This window comes from Sapajus apella, unplaced genomic scaffold, assembly GCF_009761245.1.
Source record: "Sapajus apella isolate SASKATOON/1434 unplaced genomic scaffold, GSC_monkey_1.0 scaffold182, whole genome shotgun sequence".
NCBI lineage: Eukaryota > Metazoa > Chordata > Mammalia > Primates > Cebidae > Sapajus > Sapajus apella.
This window is the reverse complement of record NW_022437122.1, coordinates 103,483-128,010: the sequence shown is the minus strand read 5'-3', so window position 1 is coordinate 128,010 and position 24,528 is coordinate 103,483. Positions and strand designations below refer to the sequence as shown.

The window sequence follows — 24,528 nt, the reverse complement described above, 5'->3', positions numbered from 1 at the left end:
CATGTGCAGAAAGCAGAAACTGGACCCCTTCCTGACACATTACACTAAAATTAACTCTAGATGGATTAAAGACTTAAACATAAGACCTAACATCATAAAAACCCTAGAAGAAAACATAGGCAAAACCATTCAGGACATAGGCATAGGCAAGGACTTCATGACTAAAACACCAAAAGCATTGGCAACAGAAGCCAAAATAAACAAAAGAGATCTAATTAAACTCCAGAGTTTCTGTACAGCAAAAGAAACAATCATTAGAGTGAACCGGCAACCAACAGAATGGGAAAAAATTTTTGCAATCTACCCATCTGACAAAGAGCTTATATCCAGAATCTACAAAGAACTAAAACAGATTTACAAGAAGAGAACAAACAAACCCATTCAAAAATGGATGAAGGATGTGAACAGGCACTTTTCAAAAGAAGACATATATGAGGCTGACAAACATATGAAAAAATGCTCATCATCACTGGCCATTAGAGACATGCAAATCAAAACCACATTGAGACACCATCTCACACCTTTTAGAATGGTGATCATTAAAAAATCAGGAGACAACAGATGCTGGAGAGGATGTGGAGAAACAGGAACGATTTTACACTGTTGGTGAGAGTGTAAATTAGCTCAACCATTGTGGAAGACAGTGTGGTGATTCCTCAAGGATCTAGAAATAGAAATACCATTTGACCCAGCAATCCCATTACTGAGTATATACCCAAAAGATTACAAATCGATCTGTTATAAAGACACATGCACATGTATGTTCATAGCGGAACTGTTTACAATAGCAAAGACCTGGAACCAACCCAAATGCCCATTGATGTAGACTGGACAAGGAAAATGTGGCACATATACACTATGGAATACTATGCAGCCATAAAAAACAATGAGTTCATGTCCTTTGTAGGGACATAGATGAATGTGGAAACCAGCATTCTCAGCAAACTGACACAAGAACAGAAAATCAAACACCACATGTTCTCACTGATAGGTGAGTGTTGAACAATGAGAAAACATGGACACAGAGAGGGGGGCATCACACACTGGGGTCTGTTGTGGGGTGCTAGGAGAGGGACAGCAGGGGTTGGGGAGGTTGGGGAGGGATAACATGGGGAGAAATTCCAGATGTAGGTGATGGGGGGATGGAGGCAGCAAACCAACTTGCCATGTATGTACCTATGCAACAATCCTGTATGATCTGCACATGTACCCCAGAGCCTAAAGTACAATAAAGAAAAACTCCCGAACAATAAAAATTTTTAAAAAAAGAAAAATGAGGGAAAATACAAAGAAATAAAATTATAAATGAAAACGTAGACAATGTAAATGATACTGGAGAAATTCAAAGGATATATGAATATATTTGGAAATCCAAAAGAAATGGACAAATTCCTAGACACAAACAACCTACCAGGATTGAACTATAAGAAAATCCAAAATCCAAACAGACTGGTAACAAATAACAAGGTCAAAGCTGTAATAAAAAATCTCCCAGTAAAGAAAAGCCTGGAAAACTGTGGCTTCATTGTTGTGCTAAGCATTACCAAAACCTAGTGAAACTATTCTGAAAAATAGTTCCATATTCATTCTACAAAGACAATGTTACCCTGATATTAAAACCAAAGACACAACAACAATAAAAAAAAAAAAAGAAAACTACAGGCTGATATCTCTGAAGAACACTGATGTAAGAATCCTCAACAAAATACTAGCAAACTGAATTCAACAATACATTAGAAAGATCATTTATCATGAATAAATGGAATGTATCCCTTGGATGCAAGAATACTTCAACATATAAAAATCAATCAATGTGAGTCATTAAATCAACAGAATGTTCAAATGATGCTGAAAAAGCATTTGATAACCTTGACCATCCCTTCATGTTAAAACCCTAAAATAGGCCGGGCGCGGTGGCTCACGCCTGTAATCCCAGCACTGTGGGAGGCCGAGGCGGGTGGATCACGAGGTCAAGAGATCGAGACCATCCTGGTCAACATGGTGAAACGCCGTCTCTACTAAAAATACAAAACATTAGCTGGGCATGGTGGTGCGTACCTGTAATCCCAGCTACTCAGGAGGCTGAGGCAGGAGAATTGCCTGAACCCAGGAGGAGGAGGTTGTGGTGAGCCGAGATCGCGCCATTGCACTCCAGCCTGGGTAACGAGAGTGAAACTCTGTCTCAAAAACAAACAAACAAACAAAAACCCTAAAATAACTGGGGATAGAAGAAACAGACCTCAATGTAATAAAAGCCATGTATAACAGGCCCACAGCTGGTAGCATACTGAATGCATACGGAAAAGCATATTTTTCTCTAGGAGCTGGAACGTGACAAGTACACCCACTTTCACCACTGTTATTCAACCTAGTACTGGAAGCCCTAGACAGTGCAGCTAGAACAGCAAACAGATATAGGGCATCTAAATTATAATAGAAGAAGCAAAATTACCCTTGTTTGCAGATGATATGATTCTGTATTTGGAAAAATCTAAAGATGCCATAAGATAACTATTACAGCTGCTAAACAAATTCGGTACATTTGCAGGATACAAAATCAATATACAAAAATTAGTAGAATTTCTATGTGTCAACAGTGAACAACCTGGAAAAGAAATCTTTAAAAATCTCATTTACAATAGCCATAAATAAAATCTAATACCTAGGAATTAACCAAGTAAATAAAAGATCTCTACAATCAAAAGCATAAAACACTGAAGAAAGAAATTGAAGAGGACACTAAAAAATGGAAAGGGATTCCATGTTCATAGATAAAATGTTCCTATTCCTCAAAGCAATCTACACATTTAATGCAATCCCTATCAAAATACCAATGGCAATCTTTACAGAAATAGAAAAAAACAATTCTAGTATTTACATAGAACCACAAAAGACCCAGGATAGCCAAAGTTATCCTAAACATAAAGAACAAAACTAGAGGAATCACATTACCTGACTTCAAATTATGCTACAGAGCTATAGTAACCAAAACAGCATGGTACTGCCAAAAACAGAAATATAGCCAATGGAACAGAATATAAAATACAGTAACAAATTCATGTGCCTACAGTTAACTCATTTTCAACATAGGTGCCAAGAATGTACACTGGGAAAAAGTCTCTTCAAAAAATCATACTGGAAAAACTGGATATCCGTAGGTAGAAGAATGATACTAGACCTTTATTGACAAATACAAAAATAAATAAATAATAAATAAATAATGGATTGAAGACTTAAATCTAAGACCTGAAACTATAAAATTACTATAAGAAGACTGAGTGTGGTGGCTCACACCTGTAATCCCAGCATTTTGAGAAGCCGAGGAGGACAGATCGCTTGATGTAAGGAGTTTGAGACCAGCCTGACAAACATGGTGAAACGCTGTCTCTACCAAAAAACACAAAAGTTAGTAGGGTGGTGTGGCACGCTTCTGTAATTCCAGCTTCTTGGGCAATTGAAGTGGGAGAATCACTTGAACCTGGGAGGCAGAGGTTGCAGTGAGCCAAGATCATGCCACTGTACTCCCGCCTGGGCAACAGAGTGAGACCCTTTCTTGAAACAAAGTTACTACATGAAAACTTTGAGGAAACTCTCCAGGAAATTGGAATAGACAAGAATATCTTGAGCAATACTGCATAACCACAGGCAACCAAAGCAAAAATGGGCAAATGGGATCAAAAGTTAAAAAGCTTCTGCACAGAAATGGAAACAAGAAAAAATGTGAAGAGACAACCACAGAATGGGAGAAAATATTTGCAAACTACCCATCTGAGAAGGGATTAATAGCCAGATTATATGAGGAGCTCAGACAACTTCACAGTCAAATAATCTAACAATCTGATCAAAAATGGGAAAAAGACACGAACAGATATTTCTCCAGAGAAGACATACAAATGGCTAACAGGCTTATGAAAAGCTACCGAAAATCATTGATCATGAGAGAAACGCAATTCAAAACTACAATGAGATATTCTCTCACCCCAGTTAAAGTGGCTTATATTCAAAAGTCAGGAAATAAAACATGCAGAAGAGGATGTGGAGAAAAGAAACCCCTCATGCACTTTTGGTGGGAATGGAAATTAGTAAGCCACTATGGAGAACAGTATGTATCTTCTTCAGCTCTACAAATAGAGCTACCTATGATCCAGCAATCTCACTGCTGGGCATACACCCAAAAGGATGAAAATCAGCGTATCAAAAGATGTTTGTACTCCCATGCTTACTGCAGCACTGTTCACAACAGCTAAGATTTGGAAGCAATCTGTTATTCATAGATGAATGGATAAAGAAAATGTGGTACACGTACATATACACGATGAAGTGTCATCCAGCCATAAAAAAAAAAAATTTTGTCATTTGCAACTGCATGGACAGAACTAGAGATCATTGTATTAAGTGCAATAAGCCAGGCACAGAAAGACAAGTATCACATGTTCTCACTTATTTGTGGGATCTTAAAATTAAGACAATTGAACTGACAGAAGGAGAGAGCAGAAGGCTGGGTTACCACAGGCTGGGAAGGGTATTGGCGCACTGAGGGGTAGGTTGAAATGGTTAATGAGTGCAAACAAATTGTTAGAAAGAATGAATACGACCTACTATTTGATAGCACAACAGGGTGACTATAGTCAATAATAATTTAATTGTATATTTTAAAATAACGAAAAGAGTGTAATTGAATTGAATCAAAACATCTCACGTACCCCCCTAAATATATACGCCGGTTATTTACCCACAAAAATTAAAACCAAAAATAGAATAGATTAAAAAAAAACAATATTTCTGAAGTCTTCCTCCATTTTGTGATCTTTGCTGTTACTCTTCAACAGAGCTCTGAGTTTCTTTGAGTGGGAACAAATTCTATGCTCTTATCTTTGTGTTTAGCAAAATGTACCATAGGCACTTTATCTCGCTGATTACCTTGTCTATTAGAAACCATATTTTATTCTAATGAAAGGAGTCAACATAAAGAAATCTCTGAAATCCTGGGCCTTACACCTCATCTCACACCTCATCTCAAATATCTTGAATTCCACATGAACAGGCAATCTGTCATTTTTCTCTGCATTTTGGAGAATGTCAAAAGAGTATTGATTATGATTATAATTATCATGCAATAATTGATTATAACATGGTTATAAACCATGTTAATTTGTCATTTTAAAATTTCACAAATAATTTCTTTTTTCAGCAATGTTTTATTTACAATGTCTCACCCATATTCTCATACACTTTAGAGTTGGGGTTGAGGGAAAAAATCTTAAATTTTCTTGAGGTTCATTTGTTATTTTCTTAGTAACCAAGAGTGACTGGATGCAGGTTCCAAGTTCCTTTTGTAGCTTCATATTTCATGCCAGTTTAGAAAGTTTTCAGAAAATACCAGCTGTGTTAAAAAAATGCTAATCAGGTGTAAAACTTTTTTTTTTTTTTTTTGAGACAGAGTCTGGCTCTGTCATCCAGGCTGGAGTGCAGTAGCACTGTCTCCGCTCACTGCAACCTCTGCCTTCGGGGTTCAAGCGATCTCCTCCTGCCTCAGCCTACCCAGCAGTTGGGACTACAGGCATGCACCACCACGCCCGGCTAATTTTTGTATTTTTTTAGTAGAGATGGGGTTTCGCCATGTTGGCCAGGCTGGTCTTAAACTCCTGACCTCAAGCAATCCACCCATCTCGCCCTCCCAAAGTGCTGGGATTACAGGCTTGAGCCACCATGCCGGGCCTCAGGCTGTACAACTTTTGAACAGTTAGCCTAAGCAACTTGATATTTACTGAGAAAAAATATGTATTTTAATAAACCGATTTTAAAAAATATACTGTGGTAACATTTTACTTAAAGAAAACAATATTTTTTTTCTTTGAAACATGCTCGATTTAATGAATTCTTGTTGCTAAAGAATGCTTCACCTTCAGCTTGTAAAGAGAAAGTAAAGAAAAGAAAAATCAAGAATGCTTTATTCGAAGTTTCTAGTATGGGTCATACTATGTAAGAGTATTTTCTGATTACAGAAAATCAGACCATGAAAACTGCAAGTGATTATTGCATTGTTGATGGTGACACTTTTGTAATGAAAGAAATTACTAATAAAAATATGTATGTTTGCTTCTATAAAAATTGAAATTTGTGTAGGCCAAAAACAGAACAGAGAGGCAAATCACAACACTTATCTGTCTACGTATGTTGTGTATATATGTGTGTACCTGTGTCACATGTAGCACACATATAGTATGTTTGCACATGTTATGTGTATGTACGCATGTATGTACAAGCACACATGTGGATGAATAAAGTGATAGAAATTTGAGTGAGATAAATTACAACTCTTTAATTTAGTAAAACATAGATAATAATATTCAATTTTAGTGAAGATTTAGTGATATAGATAATTTTATATACTACTATTAAGGATAGAAAATGGTACAAACCTATTGGAAAGTGTTTTCTACAGATTTACCATGTACCATGAAATAAAATGAGATGCAATTAGCAGGAAATTTATTTGAATAAATCTTTTAAGAGATTAAAATATTACACAGCACATATAATTTAAAAAGCAAATGTTTATGTGTATATATTCTTACATATTCTGCAATTGTTTACTAATTCCTTTTGTGCATAATAGTTAATACACTTAGGAAAATAATTTGAAATAACACACTTGCAAGTGTCAGTAGTGGTTATTGGCTCTATCAGTGATTTTTCTTCTTTGTATCCTTCTACATTTTCAAAATGTCATCTAATGTTATCTAATCAACATTTATTTAACAATGAAAATATATTGATTTTTTATTTCCTCAAAAATGATATCAAATAGCCTAAATAAACCACAACAACAGGGTTTGGAACAAGAAACATTTAAAATGTTGTAGTAGTTATAAGTGTTTCACACAGGAACATTCAGAAAATAAATTTTTAGAATCCTTGAAGATTCGTCAGTAGAAGTTGATCAGAAAATAATGTTTGCTTTGAATGGAGTAATACAGTTATAAATTATCATAAAACATTCCACATATATATCAAAGCTGTATATAAACGCTGTAAGAGCTTTGGGCTCTGTACGTAGACTGAACATCTTAACTTCTCAGGACTTAGTGAAGCTGTTTTTCAAGGCTCGGCCACAAGAGGGCAGAAGAACAATATGGTTTACCATAGCCCATCCTAGAAATTGCTATAGTTTAACAGAATTCTTTTTTTTTTTTTTTTTTTTTTGGATTGCAGCCATTTTTTAATCTTCTTGAGACTCCGTATCAGGCTGTCTACAAAGTCCACTGGGAGGCCGAGGATCATTTGAGCCCAGGAGTTTGAGGCTGTGTTGAGCCTCAAAGGGCCACCGCACTGCAGCCTGGGTGAGGAAGGACCCTTTCAAGGGCCAAACTGCATGCTTGCTTGCTGTGGTCATTAAAAACTCTAGTTTTTAGGTTAGCAGGTCTGCCTGTTACAAGATGAAAAATTCCATTTAAAACAGATCTGCCTGCATTTCTTCAATCATGAATTCCGAGTCCTTTGCTTCTTTAAAACTTGCACCACAAATTGCTCCACACGGTGTAGTCAAACCGACGCTCCATACCTTTAAAAGGTCTCCGGCATCTGCACCCAAGCAAGCCATCCATAGATAAAAAGTTACCAGCAGAATCCATAAAGCTGGTCCAGGCAAGTTGGATTCCACCTTTTCAACTTCCAGCTTTCTGTGTAATGCCTGCGTGCCAACAGCTTGAGTTAGGCTTGCTCTTTAGGACCTCAGCAGCTATTCTCATCCTTTGGGACGCAACTATCCATAAGGTGCTATGGAGAGCCACATCGCATCGCACCTAGGTCCATACCAAACCAAAGCGGCCTCCTACCTCGAAAGCCAGAATTCTTAACTATCAACATTCAACTCTAACATCACAATGTATTCCTATGACTTTTTCAGATTTAATTAAATTGTTTTTCCTAAACTATTGGTAAAAATGGAAAAACAATAAATGACACAATAGTGGAAACGACCATATTGTGTGCTTTTTCTAAGATTTTTGAGAAAGTCTCAATATGCCTGTATTTTTTATTGTAGTTTTGTCTTATTTTAATTATTTTTCATTTAATAGACTTGGGAGATGGGCCCTTCACCAATGTACCTCGGATAGGTACCATGAAATTAGATGAAATCATCCAGAATGATAGAAGCTCAGTATGTCTGACCTATAAGGCAGCTTTAGAGATCATGTGGTCCAGATTTCTCATGTTATTGATGGAGAAACTGAGGCCCTGAAAATAACATGACAAAAGCATGTGATATATTACAGCAGAGGCAGGAGTACAAGACATATCTCTGGACAACCAGATCAAGCAATGTGGTGATCATCAGAAAATGTTCATGGTTTGAAGAATCAAATAGAAGGAGTAACAGATTGGGCCTCTCTCTGTGCCAGATCTCAGAGATCCCAACTTGTGACTGAGGTATTAGTGTCATATGCGAACTAACCTGGAGAAAGGTAACATGCCAGAGCTAACAAAAATGGTTTTTTGACACTACAGAATCCCAATTTTCCAGGTGACCTACAGAAATCAATTTTGATCCTTCTAGAACCCATCTCAGAAGCAACATCTCTTTCAAACTGGTGTAGCTTCTTCACTCCCATAATCTGGCAAGTGGGATGGAGTGTTACAGCTCTTTCACTCCTGCAGTTTGGCAAGTTCCAAGTTCTTGTCTCACAACCAAGAGGAATGAGATATGTGGACAGCAGAGAGTGATTAATGAGTAGAATTTTACTGAGGGACAGAAAGTCCTCAGCAGTGACAGGGGACCTAAAAGTGTGTTGTCAGCTTTGAGGCTGTAAGGCTGAATCCAGAGTTTTTATGGGTTTAGAATGGGGAAATGCATGCTGATTGGTTTATGGGTAGGCTTGGAAAAGGCACTATTCAGAGAGGTATGATGGTGTAAACAACCAATCAGTGGCTGAAGTGAAGGCCTGGCCCAGGGTCTTGGCCTGGGATCAGTCAGGGGCTGGGTGCACTCAACGCGAATGGAAGTTCTAACTCCGGTCTGTGGGCTCTATCCAGAACTGTTAGTTTGGTGTTCAGGCTTTAGACTGTCATTTGTTTGAAGGTCGAGTGTCACTGGGGCCTGTCCTTGTCTGCCTAGGAATTTGTCTGTCTCCTATCACTATCACTAGTCCTGGGAAAAGAGTGACAATGTTCAATTAATTAATCAGTGAGTCATGGAGGCTCAGAGTGATAAAGGACCTCAGGAATATTCTAGATCAAGATTTCATTAACCCCAGTTATAAAAGAGTCAATAGGCTGTTAGCCAGTTTGTTTTGAGAGATTTGGATTTAGGGAAACAAGCTTAGCATTAATGCTAACATTCAGTAGCAATCTCCATTCAGTCAACATTCTTTCACTCCACAACTAAAAATAATTTTTTGCTGAGAAAGTTTATTGTAGACATGTACTGTGATTTCAAAGGGGTTTTCAATTATGAAGCATTTTGAAGAAAAACATTTACATACTAATTTAATACTCAACCTTTCGCCTGCTGCTCCGCCCTAACCCCCGCCGACACTTTGCTAACTTGCAAATACAATTCACTGATATTTGTTTGAGGGACAGGTTTTATGACAAGCAAGAAAAGTAAGTTCATAATTAAAATATTGTTTTCTTAAGTCTTAAAATATTCTTAGCATCAGCCTGGAAAGCTTCCTGTTCCTTATAATCCCCTTCCCCATGTTAATCACTTGTCCACACATCAACTATGGTCTGAATGTTTGTGTCCCCTCAAAATTTCTGTGTTGGAATGCTAATCACTGAGGTGATGGTATTAGGAGGTGGGACTTTGGGAGGTGATTAGGTCATGGGGTTGGAGCTGGCTTGAATGGGATTAGTGGCCTTATAAAAGGGGGCCCAGACAGATCCCTTACCCCGTCTTCCATATGGATACAGCAAAAAGATGCCATCTTTGAACCAGAAAGTGGGCCCTCATGAGACATCAAACCTACTGGTGCTTTGATGTTGGATTTCCCAGTCTTCAGAAATGTGAGAAATAAATTTCCATTTATAAGCCACCCAGTTTATAGTATTTTGCTGTAGCAGCCAGAATGGACTAAGACAGCATCCAACTCCTGTTTTGTTTTTTTTTGTTGTTATTTCTAAATATGCAGGTCACCAATTTTCCTTACTCTCTTGAGAGTCGAAGGAAATAATCACACCTTTCTGTCACATCCTAGCGATGATGCTGATGCATGGCTGTGGAAGTTACAGGTTCCATTTCTGTTCTTTTAGTGGTGGTACTATTTTTTTTTCTTCCTTTTTGGTTATTTTTCCTAACAAATAGGAAAAAGCTGGGCACAGTGGCTCACACTTGTAGTTCCAGCACTTGGGAGGCCCCAGCAGTGGATCCCTTGAGCCCCAGAAGTTTAGTGAGACCTCATCTCTACCAAAAATACAAAAATTATCTGGGCACGGTGGCGCATTCATGAGGCTGAGGTGGAAAGATCACTTGAACCCAGGAGGTTGAGGCTACAGTAAGCTGTGATTGCTCCACTTCATTCCAGCCTGGGTGATGGAGTGAGGTTCTGGCTCAAGAAGAGGAGAGGAGAAGAGAAGGGAGGGGAGGGGAGGGGAGGGGAGGGGAGGGGAGGGGGGAGGGGAGGGGGAAAAGAGAAGAGAAGAAACCGGTACAAAGGGATACTTATAAAAGTTGTAAACTCTGAGAAATGATAATCCAATAAATATCTATGTACCCACCAACTGGCTTATGAAATAGAGCATCACCACAACTTTGTAGCTCATCATGTAATTTCCCTTTTTTTCATCTTCTTCCCACTTCTCCAGCCTTATAAATAATAGGGACTTATCATTTCAATCACTTATTTTTCTTCATATAGTTGTGTTCTATATATTTGTATCGCAAACATTATCTCATTTAAGTTTGCCTGTTTTCAAAGGTTTTACTAACAGAAATATACTGAAAGTGTTCTGTTTCCTGACTCATATTTATCTTCCTGATATTCGACAGTGTAGTTCACAGCTGAAGTTTATTCTTTTTCATTACCATTTAACATTTCCTTTTGTAACTAAACCACAATATATTCCCTCATTCTACTATTAACAGATAGTTGGGTTGTTTCCAGCTTTTTGCAATTAGAAACAGTGAAACCTTGAGAATCCTTACACATACCTCCTTGCTCAAGGGATTGGGATGGTAGTTAGAAAATGGCTTTGTCGGCTTGTAAGAGATAAGCACTTGTAATTTTTGAGATAATGACAAGGTATTTTTCAAAGCGTTTGAACAAATTTAGTGTCCTATGTACAGTCATAATAAGTTCAGCTTGCTCCATATCCAAAAACTTATGGATGTATAAAATGGTGTTGTGCTTTCCATGTCTTATTTAAGAGATAGTTTCTTACTCCAAAGACCTAATGTTATTACATTTCCTTCTAACAGTTTAAAATGTTTTCAGTTCATATTTAAATATTTAATTTACCTGAAACTGATTTTTGTTTCTGTTTTTAGGTAGACATCTAATTTCACTTATTAAATGTGAATAAGCATCGGTCCCATCAGTATTTATTGAAGTCTTCCTTTTGCAGACTACTTGTATACCGACCTATGCCATAATTCCAGTTTCCAAATTTTCCAAATATGTGTGACTCATCTGTCGTCACAACCCTGGTCTATTTGTCTCTTCCTGTACCAGTACCCCACGGTATTTTCATTGCCATAGCTTCATGAAAATTTGTGAAACCTGGTAAGGCAATCCCTTCCTATACATTAGTGTCTGCTTCAGTAGGGTGCTGGTTATTCTAGGACATCTGATTTTCTTTTTTTTTTTTTTTTTGAGACGGAGTTTCGCTCTTGTTACCCAGGCTGGAGTGCAATGGCGCGATCTCGGCTCACTGCAACCTCCGCCTCCTGGGTTCAGGCAATTCTCCTGCCTCAGCATCCTGAGTAGCTGGGATTACAGGCACGCGCCACCATGCCCATAATTCAAATGGAATGTTCATGATTAAGTATGGTACTTGCTGTGAATTTTTATCAGGCTAGTAAAGGTACCTTCTATTTCTACTTTGCTAAAGATGTTTTTTTTTTCTTTTTAAATAAAGTATATGTGGAATTATATCAAACATTTTTCTGCACCTATTGACGGTTATAATTTTTTTCAATAAGTAAACATGGTAAACTAATTGATTTTCTTGTGTAAAACCATCTTTAACATTCCTGAGGTAAACCTTACTCTTGTCATTTTAAAACACTACTGGATTTTTTTTTGCTACTATTTTGCTAACTGTCGTTACATCTATGTTCATGAGGATGTTGTCCTGTAATGTTAATTATTATACTGTCCTTGTCAACTTTTGGTTTTAAAATGTTGTTAATTTTATTAAATGCATAGAGGATTTTATTCTACAATGACTTAGGGATTTGTGAGATATTCAGACTTATTCCTTGGATCTTTGGAGGAAGTATTATTAAAACCAAGGCTTCTACACATGTGCAAGAGTTTCTTTGTGATATTTGTCTAGGAGACTTGTTGAGGATTAATTGCAATGCAAATTTTTTTTATTTCTGTAAGTTCTGTTGATCATTTTTTCTACGTATGATCCATTTTTAACAATATTTTGTTCTTTTCTTATATTTTAGATTCATATATTTATATCCTTATTTATTTGAAACATACTTATTTTAGAATTTTGATAATGAGTGCTTTATTTTCTCCTTTGAAAATAAAAACCTGCTATCTCTCATGTCAGTGTACTCTCATCTTAGATTGTTTCATTGTGGTTTTGGAAATTTGGATTGCAAGTTTATCCTCAGTTTTATGCTTGACAGTCTTGTAAATGTTCGAGTTGATAGAATTTCCCTCCGAAGATATTTTGTATTTGCTTTTGCAAATAGTAGCTGGTGATAGTTTTTATATTTCTCAGCTCAGGGTATCTTTGTTTTGCAGATAGCCTCAGTTTAATGTGAATGTCACTGAGGGTAGGCTTCAGGTTACACGTACAAAGAAAGTCCCCACTTCCCTGCAAAGTCCCTGCAGACTAAGAAGCTTCTTTTCTCAGCTCTCCACGCCTTTGCCAGGCTCCTCTTTAGTTTCCTCTTTGTCTTTGGCCTCTAGGAGTGACCCTTATGTTTTTCTAAGGTTAACTGTACCTTTAACAATATATTTGGTCAATTTACGTATGTTTTTAGCAGAAAGCTTACCAGGTTCCCTAATGCATATTTTTACAAGACAATCAGTAAGACCTTCCTCAAAGTTATTCCACAGGATTGACAAATTCAATAAGGTAAGTTCATGCTATCCATCAGGAAAGACAAACATAAAAAGAAGAAAGAACACTCCTACCTGTTATCAATTTACGCCTTCCTCCCTCAGAAAACATACAGTATCTATTATTAATGCTAAGAATTCAAGAAAACGAGTCTGAGAGATGTCCAACATTTTCAAAAGCTAATTATGACATATAACTATGCACATAAACACCAAGAAAGTACGGCGATTCTACCTTATTTTTAATCCTATCGGGAGAAGTTCTTCCTTCTCCAAAAGTCTTCTGTTGCAATCATTTGTCTTTCAGCTACATCAAGTTGGAGATAATTGGGGGAATCATAACATAAGACAGAGGACGGGAATAAGAAAAGATAGAAATGTTTCTAAAAATAAGATTGAAAATTCTATAACAAGAAGTACAACAAATGTTTCTAACACAACTTCTTTGCTGTTTCTAAAAGATCAACACAGAGTACTAATGGGTTCAGGACACACTACACTAAAAAATGTCACGCTGGCGTTTGAGAAAACTGTGAAAGGGGGAAGTTCTCTGTCAACTTCTCACCCTTCTCCCCTGAAGCAGGTTATAAAAAGCTCACTTGAGAGGTGCTCTTCCCATAACCAGAAAAAAGGATCATCTTTATCTCTGAAGACATTGGATACAGACAGGAATCTTAAGAAGCCCCTGCAAAATTCCCCCCAGTTTATTAGCATTAGATTATACCCTGTTTACCCGATCATACTTTCCACAGCTGTCCCTCTTCCTGAAACCTAAGTATAAAAATATATGGGCTTCCCTGTTGTTTTAGGTTTTCATTTCTGAAGCCTCCGATGCCGCATAAACTTTATATTAAATACAGGTCTATGCTTTTCTTCTGTTAATATCTTTTATCATAATATCCCCAGGCATAAACCTAGCGTAGGTGAGGGAAAGATTAATTTCCCCGACAATACTTACCATTGTATTATAGTGTTCTTTAATTACTTCTTCTAGGTATCTACTCAATAGAGATTCACAGACCCTTTTCTTGTTCAGAAAACAGTGCTTTTTTGCCTCAAGTAAACCCTATGGTATTTTTCAGATACTTAGCAAACACGTTAGGTACTTCCAATTAATGTTAGAATTCATTCTGAGAAAATAGTTCCTAAAATATGGTGGTTAGGGCTGGAGAGCTGTTGTATTTTATTTCCCACTGGCATATATGTGAAATTTAAAATGACATTTTACAAGCAATGACAACTTTCCCCCAGACATTGTATTTGCTTTATTGCCTTTTGGGAAAATTTGATTTTCCATAATTGTCACTGAGTCAGTGAATACCACACCCTTTTTTCATTATTACACTTTAAGCTCTGGGCACATGTGCAGAACGTGCAGTTTTGTGACATAGGTGGCTTGCTGCACCCATCCCCCATCATCTACATTATGTATTAGCACCCTTTCAAGATGATAAGTTTAGTATCCGCACAGTCAAAGACTGGGGTGTGTAAATCAAGATGGAAGAAAAGGCCGTGCAAGGCCTGTTGTGAATAAAGTGAAAGGTGTGTGACTGTGTGTGCTTTTACATGTATTTTTTCTTTGATTTCCATAGAAAATTCAGGAATCACAAATTACTCTTGTTTATAGGTGATGAAAACAAGACCAAAATAATGGAAGGGACTTACCTCTCTTCACATTGTAATCAGCAGTGTGTTTTTTTCTGTCTCTGACTCTAACACAGCTCTTCTTTCCTGTGACACCACACTTATCCTCCATTCTATCAAACACTGGTCTCAGTGCAGACAGACAGCACTTTGTACCAAATACGTGAAATTCAGCAATCAAGCACAATATGTGGAAAGGGATTGGGGTGGCTGGTGATGCTTGCAGCACAAAGCCCATATTTGAAGTCAGAGCCTAGTCCTGGCCCTCAAATAATTCAACAAGATCCATTAAGGTGGGCATTCCAGGATATTTTCTATCCACTGAACAATGTATATTTACCAAAAATAAGTAAACCTCCTACATGTATTAATTTCCTAGGGTTGCTGTATTAAATTATCACAACTAGGTGCTTAAAATAACAGAAACTTATTATTTTAAGTCCTGTAGGCTAGAAGTCTGAAATAAAGATGTAGGCAGGGCCACATTTCCCTCAGAAGGGTCTAGAAATGACTCTCCTCCTTGCCTCTTCTAACTTCTGGTGGTTTCCAGCAATTCTTGACATTCTCCAACCTCTACCTCCGTCTTTGCGCGGCCTTCTCTGTGTCTCTGTCCAAATTTTCCTCTGCTTTCTCTTATAAAAATGCCAGTCATTAAATGTAGGGCCCACTTTAAATCCAGGATGATTTTAACACAAGATCATTAACTAATTAGATTTTTACCTCAAGATTCTTTATTAATTACATTTGCAAAGATCCTACTTCCAAATAAGATTAAATTCTGAGGTTCTTGGTAGTAATGAATTTTGGGGGAACCCTATCTAACCCACTACAATTATCAATAAAAGCACTGTAATATTATATTAACCATACAAGTTCAACAGACTATTTTTTACTATTACCACTAACCCTAACATATCACCTCTATTTTGTATAGATGCATGTCTTGTCATTTTAGAGTGCACACAGGAATCACTATGCACATTGGACTCACTGAATTTTCATAACAACTCTATAAATATACAGAAAGTGAGCATTATTGTTTCACATTGTGTCAATAAAGATCCAGAAATGCAGAGAAGTAAAGACTTGCTTGTAAGGGTTATTGCCGAGTTTAAAATGAGGAAACTGAGGCCAGTATAAGAAAATTAAATACCAATTTATTCAGCTCCCGGGTGAGGTTCCATGGTCCCAGGAAAAGGGGACAGAGAAGTCGCACTGACTTCCTGAGGTGTGGGGTTTTTATAGCTATAGTGAATGAGGAGGAGCAGGGTGCTCTGATTGGTTATGGGGGAGTGGGACACAGACGGGGCAAGCTGCTATTGGTAGGTAGATTGTTGGGCGGGACTTCCCTAATGCAAGATCCGGCTAGGGTTACATTAACCGGATCCTTCCAGGAGAGCATGTGCTCCTGAGGTAGGTTCTGGACACAGAGATGTGAGGTAGGTTCCGCGCAGAGATGTGATGTAGGTATCGGGCGCAGAGATGGGTGGGTGTGTCCCAGCTCCTGGCGAGGCAACCGGCCTTACATTGCTAAAATATGTATATGTGGTAAATCCAGGGAAAGAGACTTTAATTCAAGCAGGACAGGAGAAAAGCAGAATTACTATGAATAAGAATGTATTGTATACGAGTGGGTTGTCTTCTCTCTTAGATTGCAAGCTGGTCAAGAGTATGGGCATATTCTTAAAACTTTTACCTTTTACAACATTTAACCTACTTTTCATTTATTCATTAATCATATATTTATTGTTCTTGGCCATTAACAAACACTCAATTTACAAGCTTGTTAATTAATCCTATATAAGCATCTGTAAACCTCATGTGAGTACTGTAGAGCAGAGAGTAGCACATGCATTATTCAGTCATTCCATTTATATACTTATTTATTTGTTTATTTATTTATTTTGGTGGGGTAGAATGAAATTTCGTATTTTTCCTACTGCTTGCAAGTTTTCTCCTGACTTGATGATTATTAAGATGATTTCCTGTAAGAACTGCCTCTGAAAATGAAAAATGATTCTATAGTTGATGGATGAAAAACACAATATGGAACTAAAATGATAATATGGATATGCAAACTAAAACATTACATAGCCTGCAGTAGATTTTGACTGCTTATTTATGAAACCCTGCAAAGTGGGGTCTATAATGAAATTGTGGATAGACCCTTAGCTGTAACATCTATCATGGAGGGTGATGGTGTACAACTACATGATAAATTGTTAAGGTCAAGGCACAATCAATATGCATACACTCAATATACAAATGTGTGGCTTATGCACAAAAAGCAATAGATAAAAATGTTATGGGTTCAATCTTTTTTTTCCTCCCAGTGAAGAACATCTTTAAGATAAACAGTAAGGATAAGTTTATAATAAGGTCACCCCCGATTTTATTTATTTAGCCTCAAAGATAGCAGAAACAAATTACTTTTTTAAAAGGAAAAACATTTGATTTTTGTTTTTGCTTTAGCCATTATACATACGTCAATTTAGTATGTGTGGAAGTTTGATAACGCATGATTACCCGCAAATACATTATAAATTATTCTTTTCACACACTTTTTATGTTTCCCTCATGTATTCTTTCCCTTTTTACTGCACTCTCTTAGACTGTCATCAGTTCTTTTAAGATTAGTTTTCTAAATTATCTTCTCTATATTTAAGCCCCCTTGATGCACGTTGCACTCTTAAATGCACACCTTGTATGTATCATTCCTTCTTTGCCAATGTGGTAACTTGCTTGTCTGATGGTAGAGCTTGGATGATGTGTTGTCTCAGGTAACAATCAAGCATTTAAATTGAAGTGTTTTCTAGATAATGCACCCTCATTTGTTATGTAACAAAATAGACATTGTATGAATTTCAGAAAAGGCAGAAGAGATGCCAGTGTTATGGACACTATTGAAGGGGAACTTAGGGAATGTAAGATTGCGTGCATGTAGACAATAGCCTAGATTACTAAATCTTTCCATAGTCTGGACTATGGCAGCATGGTCCTTAGTCTCAGAGACATCCAGTTTATATCTTAGTTCTGTCATTTATTTTCTGGAAGAATAAGCAAGTTTCTTAATCTCTCTAAGCCTCAATTCCTTTGTATAAAATGGAGATAATCCCAACCTAATGGAGTTATTGCGTGGTTTAAATAGACAACTGAAACTACTCAAATGTCCATTGTCAGATGCATGGATGAAGAAAACGTGATATATATACACAATGCAATACTATTCAGCCTAAATCCTGTCATTTGTGACAACATGGATGAACCTGGAGGATATCATGCTAAGTGAAATAAGCCAAGTTTGGAAGGTCAAATACTTTATGATTCTATTTATATGACGTATCTATAAGAGTCAAACTCATGGAAACAGAGAGTATATTAGTAGTGGCCAGACGATGGGGTGGAGCAGTAAATAGGGAGGTGCTGCCAAAAGAGGGAAAACTCACTGTTTTCTCCACTCACATAAGTCTTCCAAAACCACCTATAGGGGATTTTATGGACACCAACTAATTCTTCAATTCACAGCCAACATTGACTCAGTATCCTACAATTTAACTCAATTCTGATTCAGAGTCAGTGTAGACCCCAGCAGTTAATGGCTCAGTTCCAAAAACCTAACCCCATTTTAGATGCCAATGGCAAGTCAGGTCTTCTCATAATTCCAACCGAATTAGCTATAAATCGGGCGTTCTCATGAATCTCTCCTCCGGCTCCAGAATTTGCTAGAATAGTTCATGAAGTTCAGGAAAAGATTTTCTTACATTTACTGGTTTATCATAAAGGATACAACTCAGGAACAGCCTAATGGAAGAGATAAACAGGGCAAGATAGCAGGGCTGGATGCAGGAACACCACTCTCCCGGTATCCACATGTGTTCACCAGACCACAAACTCTCCAAAGCTCATATTTTAGGATTTTTATGCAGGCTTCACCACATAGGCAAAGTGGAATTTTAACTCAATCTCCTGTACTCTCCCCTCCCTGGAGGATGGGGAATGGGCTTAAAATTCCATGTTCTCATCATGACTTGATTTACCTGGAAGACAGCCTCCATCCAGGAGGGCACCAAGACTTGCCTCATTAAAACAAAATATGCTTCTTTCATCAGGACATCCAACGAATTAGAAGTTCTATGTCAGGAACCAGAGTCAAAGACCAAGTGTTAGAATGAAAGATACTCCTAGGACCCCTGTTACCATAGACATGACATGGGTTTTAGGAGTTCTGTGTGAGGAACCAAGGGCAGAGACAGAAATATATTTTTATTATGTCACATTGTTCAATGTGTATACCATTTCAGTTAAATAAAAACAAACACCAAAAGGGATACAAGGAATCTTTGGGAGGTGTTAGATACATCTATTACCTTGATCACGGTGGTGGTTTCATGGACATTTGCATATGCACAAATTCATCAGATTGTGTCTATTAAAGATGTACAGCTCTTTATACATCAATTACAGATTGCACCTATTAAATATGTACAGCTCTTTATACATTAAGTGTAGCTTACTAAAGCTGGTAAAAATAAAATGTAAAGTAAAATAGACAATCCGTTTGTAGGCCACTTAAGCTCAGGCATGAAAATGTCTCTGAACATCAGTGGATTGATCCGGAAATTCCTGTTATCAATATCTACATTAATATATTACTGTAAGTGATTAGAATTATGTCCCTTCAGGTGGTAAGAATGCTTAAATATGATACACAATTAATTATTTTTTATTTTTTATTTTTATTTTTCTTGAGACAGAGTCTCGCTCTATCGCCCAGGCTAGAGTGGAGTGGTGCGATCTCGACTCACTGCAACCTCCACCTCCCGGGTTCAAGTGATTCTCCTGCCTCAGCCTCCCAAGTAGCTGGAATTACAGGCACCTACAACCACGCCCAGCTAATTTTACTATTTTTAGTAGAGACGGAGTTTCACTGTGTTGGCCAGGCTGGTCTTGAACTCCTGACCTTGTGATTCACCTGCCTCGGCCTCCCAAAGAGCTGGGATTACAAGCGTGAGCCACCGCACCCAGCCGATACTTACACAATTCAAAAAATACTTTCTGAGCACCCACCACAGGCTCCTGTAAAGCATTCAACATAACAGAGGACCTTGCCCAAGGCCAATGCTCAGGGGATGTTAACTCTATGACTATCATTATTTTAAGGATACACTGCAGCTCTGCTTCCTTAAACACTGACATGTGGTTAAAATACCAAAGAGTCACTTTTTGCTGGCAGACCTTATGGAGCTCACCTGTTTAACAGCTTCCTATGGGGATTAATGTGCTTCTAAGAAGTTGCTTACAAAAGAAGAGGACTTACTTTTAGAAGCTATTTTGTGGTAAGGTATTTAATAGGACTTTGAGGGAATATTATTTGCACTTTATGTAATCTATTTATAAGTTTACACAGATTATTGAGTCTTCAGAAATTTTTTGTTTGCACCAAATCCATGCCAAAGAGAAGTTGATGTTTTCTCAGTGACTTGAATGTTAATATATGGCATATATCCATTACCTGCCTCTCTTACTTTTCCAAGATTGGCACTTATTTTTAATAAGCCTTTAGATTAAAAGACATGCCGCTTTTAAAATAAACCTTCCCCATATGGCCACCTGCTTCTAAACTGAAAAGAAAAGTAAAGAGAAAGGCAGTTAGAATGTTCTCCTTTTTTGTTTAAAACACTAATCTTCCTAAAGAGCATTGGAGCCTTCATCAAACCCTGTCTGTCAGAATAATGCATTTATTACATGCCAGGGAAACATTTGCTCTGCTCTGGGTTTGGTGTCTTAGCTGTACCGTTTTGCCATTACCGCCACATAATAAAAGCATTTTGAAACTTTAATTTTTCAAAATCCACCAATGCAATCCCCACTGCTATTCATCGTGATCTACAAGTACTAGCTTTCACTGATGAAAGTTTGTGAATTAGAGAAGTAGCTGATTCCCTCTGCTACTGAATGACCACCTACGCTGCTTCTCTCCACCCATCCCTGTGTGCTTTATAGGACAAACATGTAAATACGAGCTGAAGAACAATAAAATCAGATAAGGGAAACAATTTAACCAAAACAGTATGTAACGTATTCCAAAAGCATAAGAAATTTCTGGATGAACTGCTCTTTAGGAATATTCATAGAAAACTCAGGACAGTCTGTCTGCCAATCTGCATGTCTACTTATTTATCTATTTCTTTTTACTTAAATGGTCTAAAATATATGAACATAGAAGAGTACAAGATTGTTGAAACTCAATCAAACTTAATTAGTAGGATGTCACTTTCCTTTAGCAAATGTAAATGTTTAGATTATTCATTTCAGATGCCGATGGAAAGTGTGGTTCTTCCATACTTATGAGCAGCTGTCAATTGGGAATTCCTGTGAACTCCTCCTTGGGTTTAATAATTTCCTGGAATGGCTCAAAAAACTCAAAAAAATTGCTTACACTTACTGATTTATTATACAGGATGTAATTCAGGAGCAGCCTCATGGAAAACATGGATAGGACATGGTATGGGCACAGACTCAGAAAGCTTTCACGCCCTCTTCAGGCACATCACCATCAAAGTACTTTCATGTCTTTACCAATCCAGAAGCTCTCCAAACCCCATATTTTAGAATTTTTAATGCAACTTTCAAGACGTAAATACAGTATATATATGAACAATCGCTTTATATGTGTGTGTGTGTATATATATATATATATATATATAGAGAGAGAGAGAGAGAGAGAGAGAGAGAGAGGGAGAGAGAGAGAAAGAGAGAGAGAAAGACAGACAGAATCCGGTCTGTCTCCCAGGCTGAAGTGCAATGGTGCCATCTTGTCACATTGCAACCTCTGCTTCCCAGGCCCAAGCGATCCTCCAATCTCAGCCTCCTGAATAGCTGAGACTACAGGAGTGAGCCACCACGCCTGACTAATTTTTGTACTTTTTGTAGAGATGGGGTTTCGCCATGTAGGTCAGGGTGGTCTCAAACTCCTATGCTCAAGTGATCTGCCTGTCTCAGCCTCTCAGAGTGCTGGGATTACAGCCATGAGCCACCACAGTCAATTTTCAGTTTGGTTTTCTCTCCCCTCCCTGGAGGCTATAGGAACGACAGGTAGATGGAAGGAAGGCTAAAACAGAAGCAAGGCAAAAGACGGCATACCATCAACTAACCGCATAAAATGCATTGAGTGCTTTGACTGTCTGAGAGGTGGTCTCCCTTAGAATATCATAACTTTCATCATAATATACAGTCTTAAGCACTCTCTTAGAAACTTTTTACTTTTTTTCCATATTTTTGTGTAGCATATGTTAAAAAGTTATTTTAAATCAATATATTTATTGTATATCAACATGTTATTAAAATTATATAATACCAACTTAAATAACATATATACTATTCATAACATATATACATAAATGTAGATTTTATTTTACACTGTGTAGGTGTTATTTGTCTAAAATTTCACTAAAACTAGATAATATACCATATTTGATTTTGGTACCAATTGTATGCCAAAATCCTAGAATGAAAGCCAGTAGTTTCTTCCAATTGCGAAGTATAATACATAACTTTTCCCATTGATTGTGTCATAATAGAGTCAACAATGTTAGATGTCGGGTTAAACTATCCAACACTTTTTTTTTTGCATCTATTGAGATTATCCTCTGGTCTCCTATAGTCAATTAACATAGCAAATTCCATCTATTACTGATTTTCTGTTCTTGAACTTTCTTTGTATTCCCGTCATAAACTGAATTTGTTAATGTTGTATTACTTTTTAATATTCTGTTGGATGTGGTTAAGCTAATGTTTTATTTAGGTTTCCATCACATCTGATACCATCCTTGGCCAATTCAAGATTATCCAAGCCCCATAAATGAGTCAGAGTTTATCTCACTTTTCATTGTCTCTTAAACCTCGTATAAGATGAATTATCTGTTTCTTAAAATTCAGTCGAACTTATGTGTAACTTCTATAGGCCTTGGACTTTGGCTTAAGACAATGGTTACCAACAGAGAAGGTGGACAGTTTTGCCTCCCAGGGGACATTTGGCAGTGTCTGGTTGTCACAACTCGTGGTGGGGTTGCTACTGGCATCTAGCAGGTGTGATCAGGAATGCTGTTCAATATATACAAAATATAGGCTATCCCCATCCCCACAAAGAGTTATCTAGCCCAACGTGTCAAATGAATGATGTTAGAGAAATCCTAGGTGAAAGAAAGAAGGAAGAAATTTGTTATTGCAACTTCAGATGACTTACGGTTTTTGTCTCCCTAAGATTTTTACTTCGTTTTTTGCCAATTTACTACTTAAAATATTTCAATAATTTCATTAATTTTTTCCAGTGTTTGACAGGTAGTTGTTCTAAATATTCTCCAAGTATTTTTAATCTCACATCTTTTAAGGTAACTTACCATTTCCATTACAAATTTTATTTATATCTTAACGTTTTTTCTTGAATCAGTCTCGTAAGAGCTGTGTTTCTCTACTTAACATTTTCAAAAGATTGGATTATATCTTTGTTAATCGTCTCTATTGTTTCAGGTTTTACCTTTTTTTTTTCCTAGTGATTTCTGCCATTATCTTATTTCCTTCCTTTCTTCTGTTTAGGTTCATTGTATTGTCATTTTTCTATCTTCTTTTTTTTTCCTGTATGAATCCATTTGTTTGAGATTCTAGAAAAGGCAAAACTACAGTGATAGAAAGCAATTACTGGTTTTCAGGAGATAATGAATGAGCAGAAGGTTTAACCTGCAAAGAGACGTAAGGGAACTTTTTGTGGTGATGGAAACACTCCATATCTTCTATGTGGTTACAGTTTTTGACTCATCGGTTTTTATTGAAATTCATTAAGTTTTGCATTTAAACATGGTGAACTTTATTATACGTAAATTATACTTCAAGAAACCTGATTTAAAAAATAGAGTAAAAGCCAGACTTTATGTGCCTTCTGCTGAAGAAACTCAAAACCACTCATACTCTTTGCTAAACTGCTGTATATGAATATGATCCAGTCTCTATATATAGCTACAAATTTGAAGGGAATGTAGAGAATGAGGGAGTATGCTAAACTATACCAAGAGTATGAATTCAGCAAGATACAGATTATGAGAAACTCTATAGGTCAAATAGTCAGGATTCTTTAATAAATACTTCTCAAGAATTTAAAAGACAGATTAAATTGAAGAAGAAAGAGACATGATGAATCCAGAGTGTTTAGAAATTCACAGTTGAGAGACAAAAAATTTTTTTTTTAAATAGGAAGTGATGACTACAGAAGTCAGAATACTGATTTCTTTGGAAGGGAAGGAGGGACTGTAATTGAAATGGGTTATTTGGAAGGTCTTCAAGGGTGACTGGAAAGTTCTAGTTATGTACCCACCTTAAGGTTGTGGTGATCCGAGATGGCAGCATTGCACTCCATCCTGGGCAACAAGAGCGAAACACCGTCTAAAACAAAAACTCTCTAACAGGCTGCGGTAGCCTGCTTGCTGTGCTCCTGCAAAGCACACTTCTTTTTCTTACCACTTGACCCCCAAGTGGTTTTTTTTCTCTATGGCCTGCTAGGCTTCTACTCATTTCAGCTCTCAATTTAAGCAGTAGTGGCAGGATAGCCAGGAGCCCGAGCACACATGGGCCTGTGCACCAGCCAAGG

General features: G+C 37.2%; 1 long non-coding RNA gene across 1 annotated transcript; it reads left to right on the top strand.

The window, feature by feature from the left end:
* Positions 1-2,083: 2,083 nt before the first annotated feature.
* LOC116543135 lies at positions 2,084-24,325 on the top strand. Its single transcript, XR_004265483.1, has 2 exons — positions 2,084-2,119; positions 24,262-24,325. It is a non-coding gene; the product is annotated as an uncharacterized LOC116543135 (long non-coding RNA).
* The last annotated feature ends 203 nt before the right edge of the window (positions 24,326-24,528 follow it).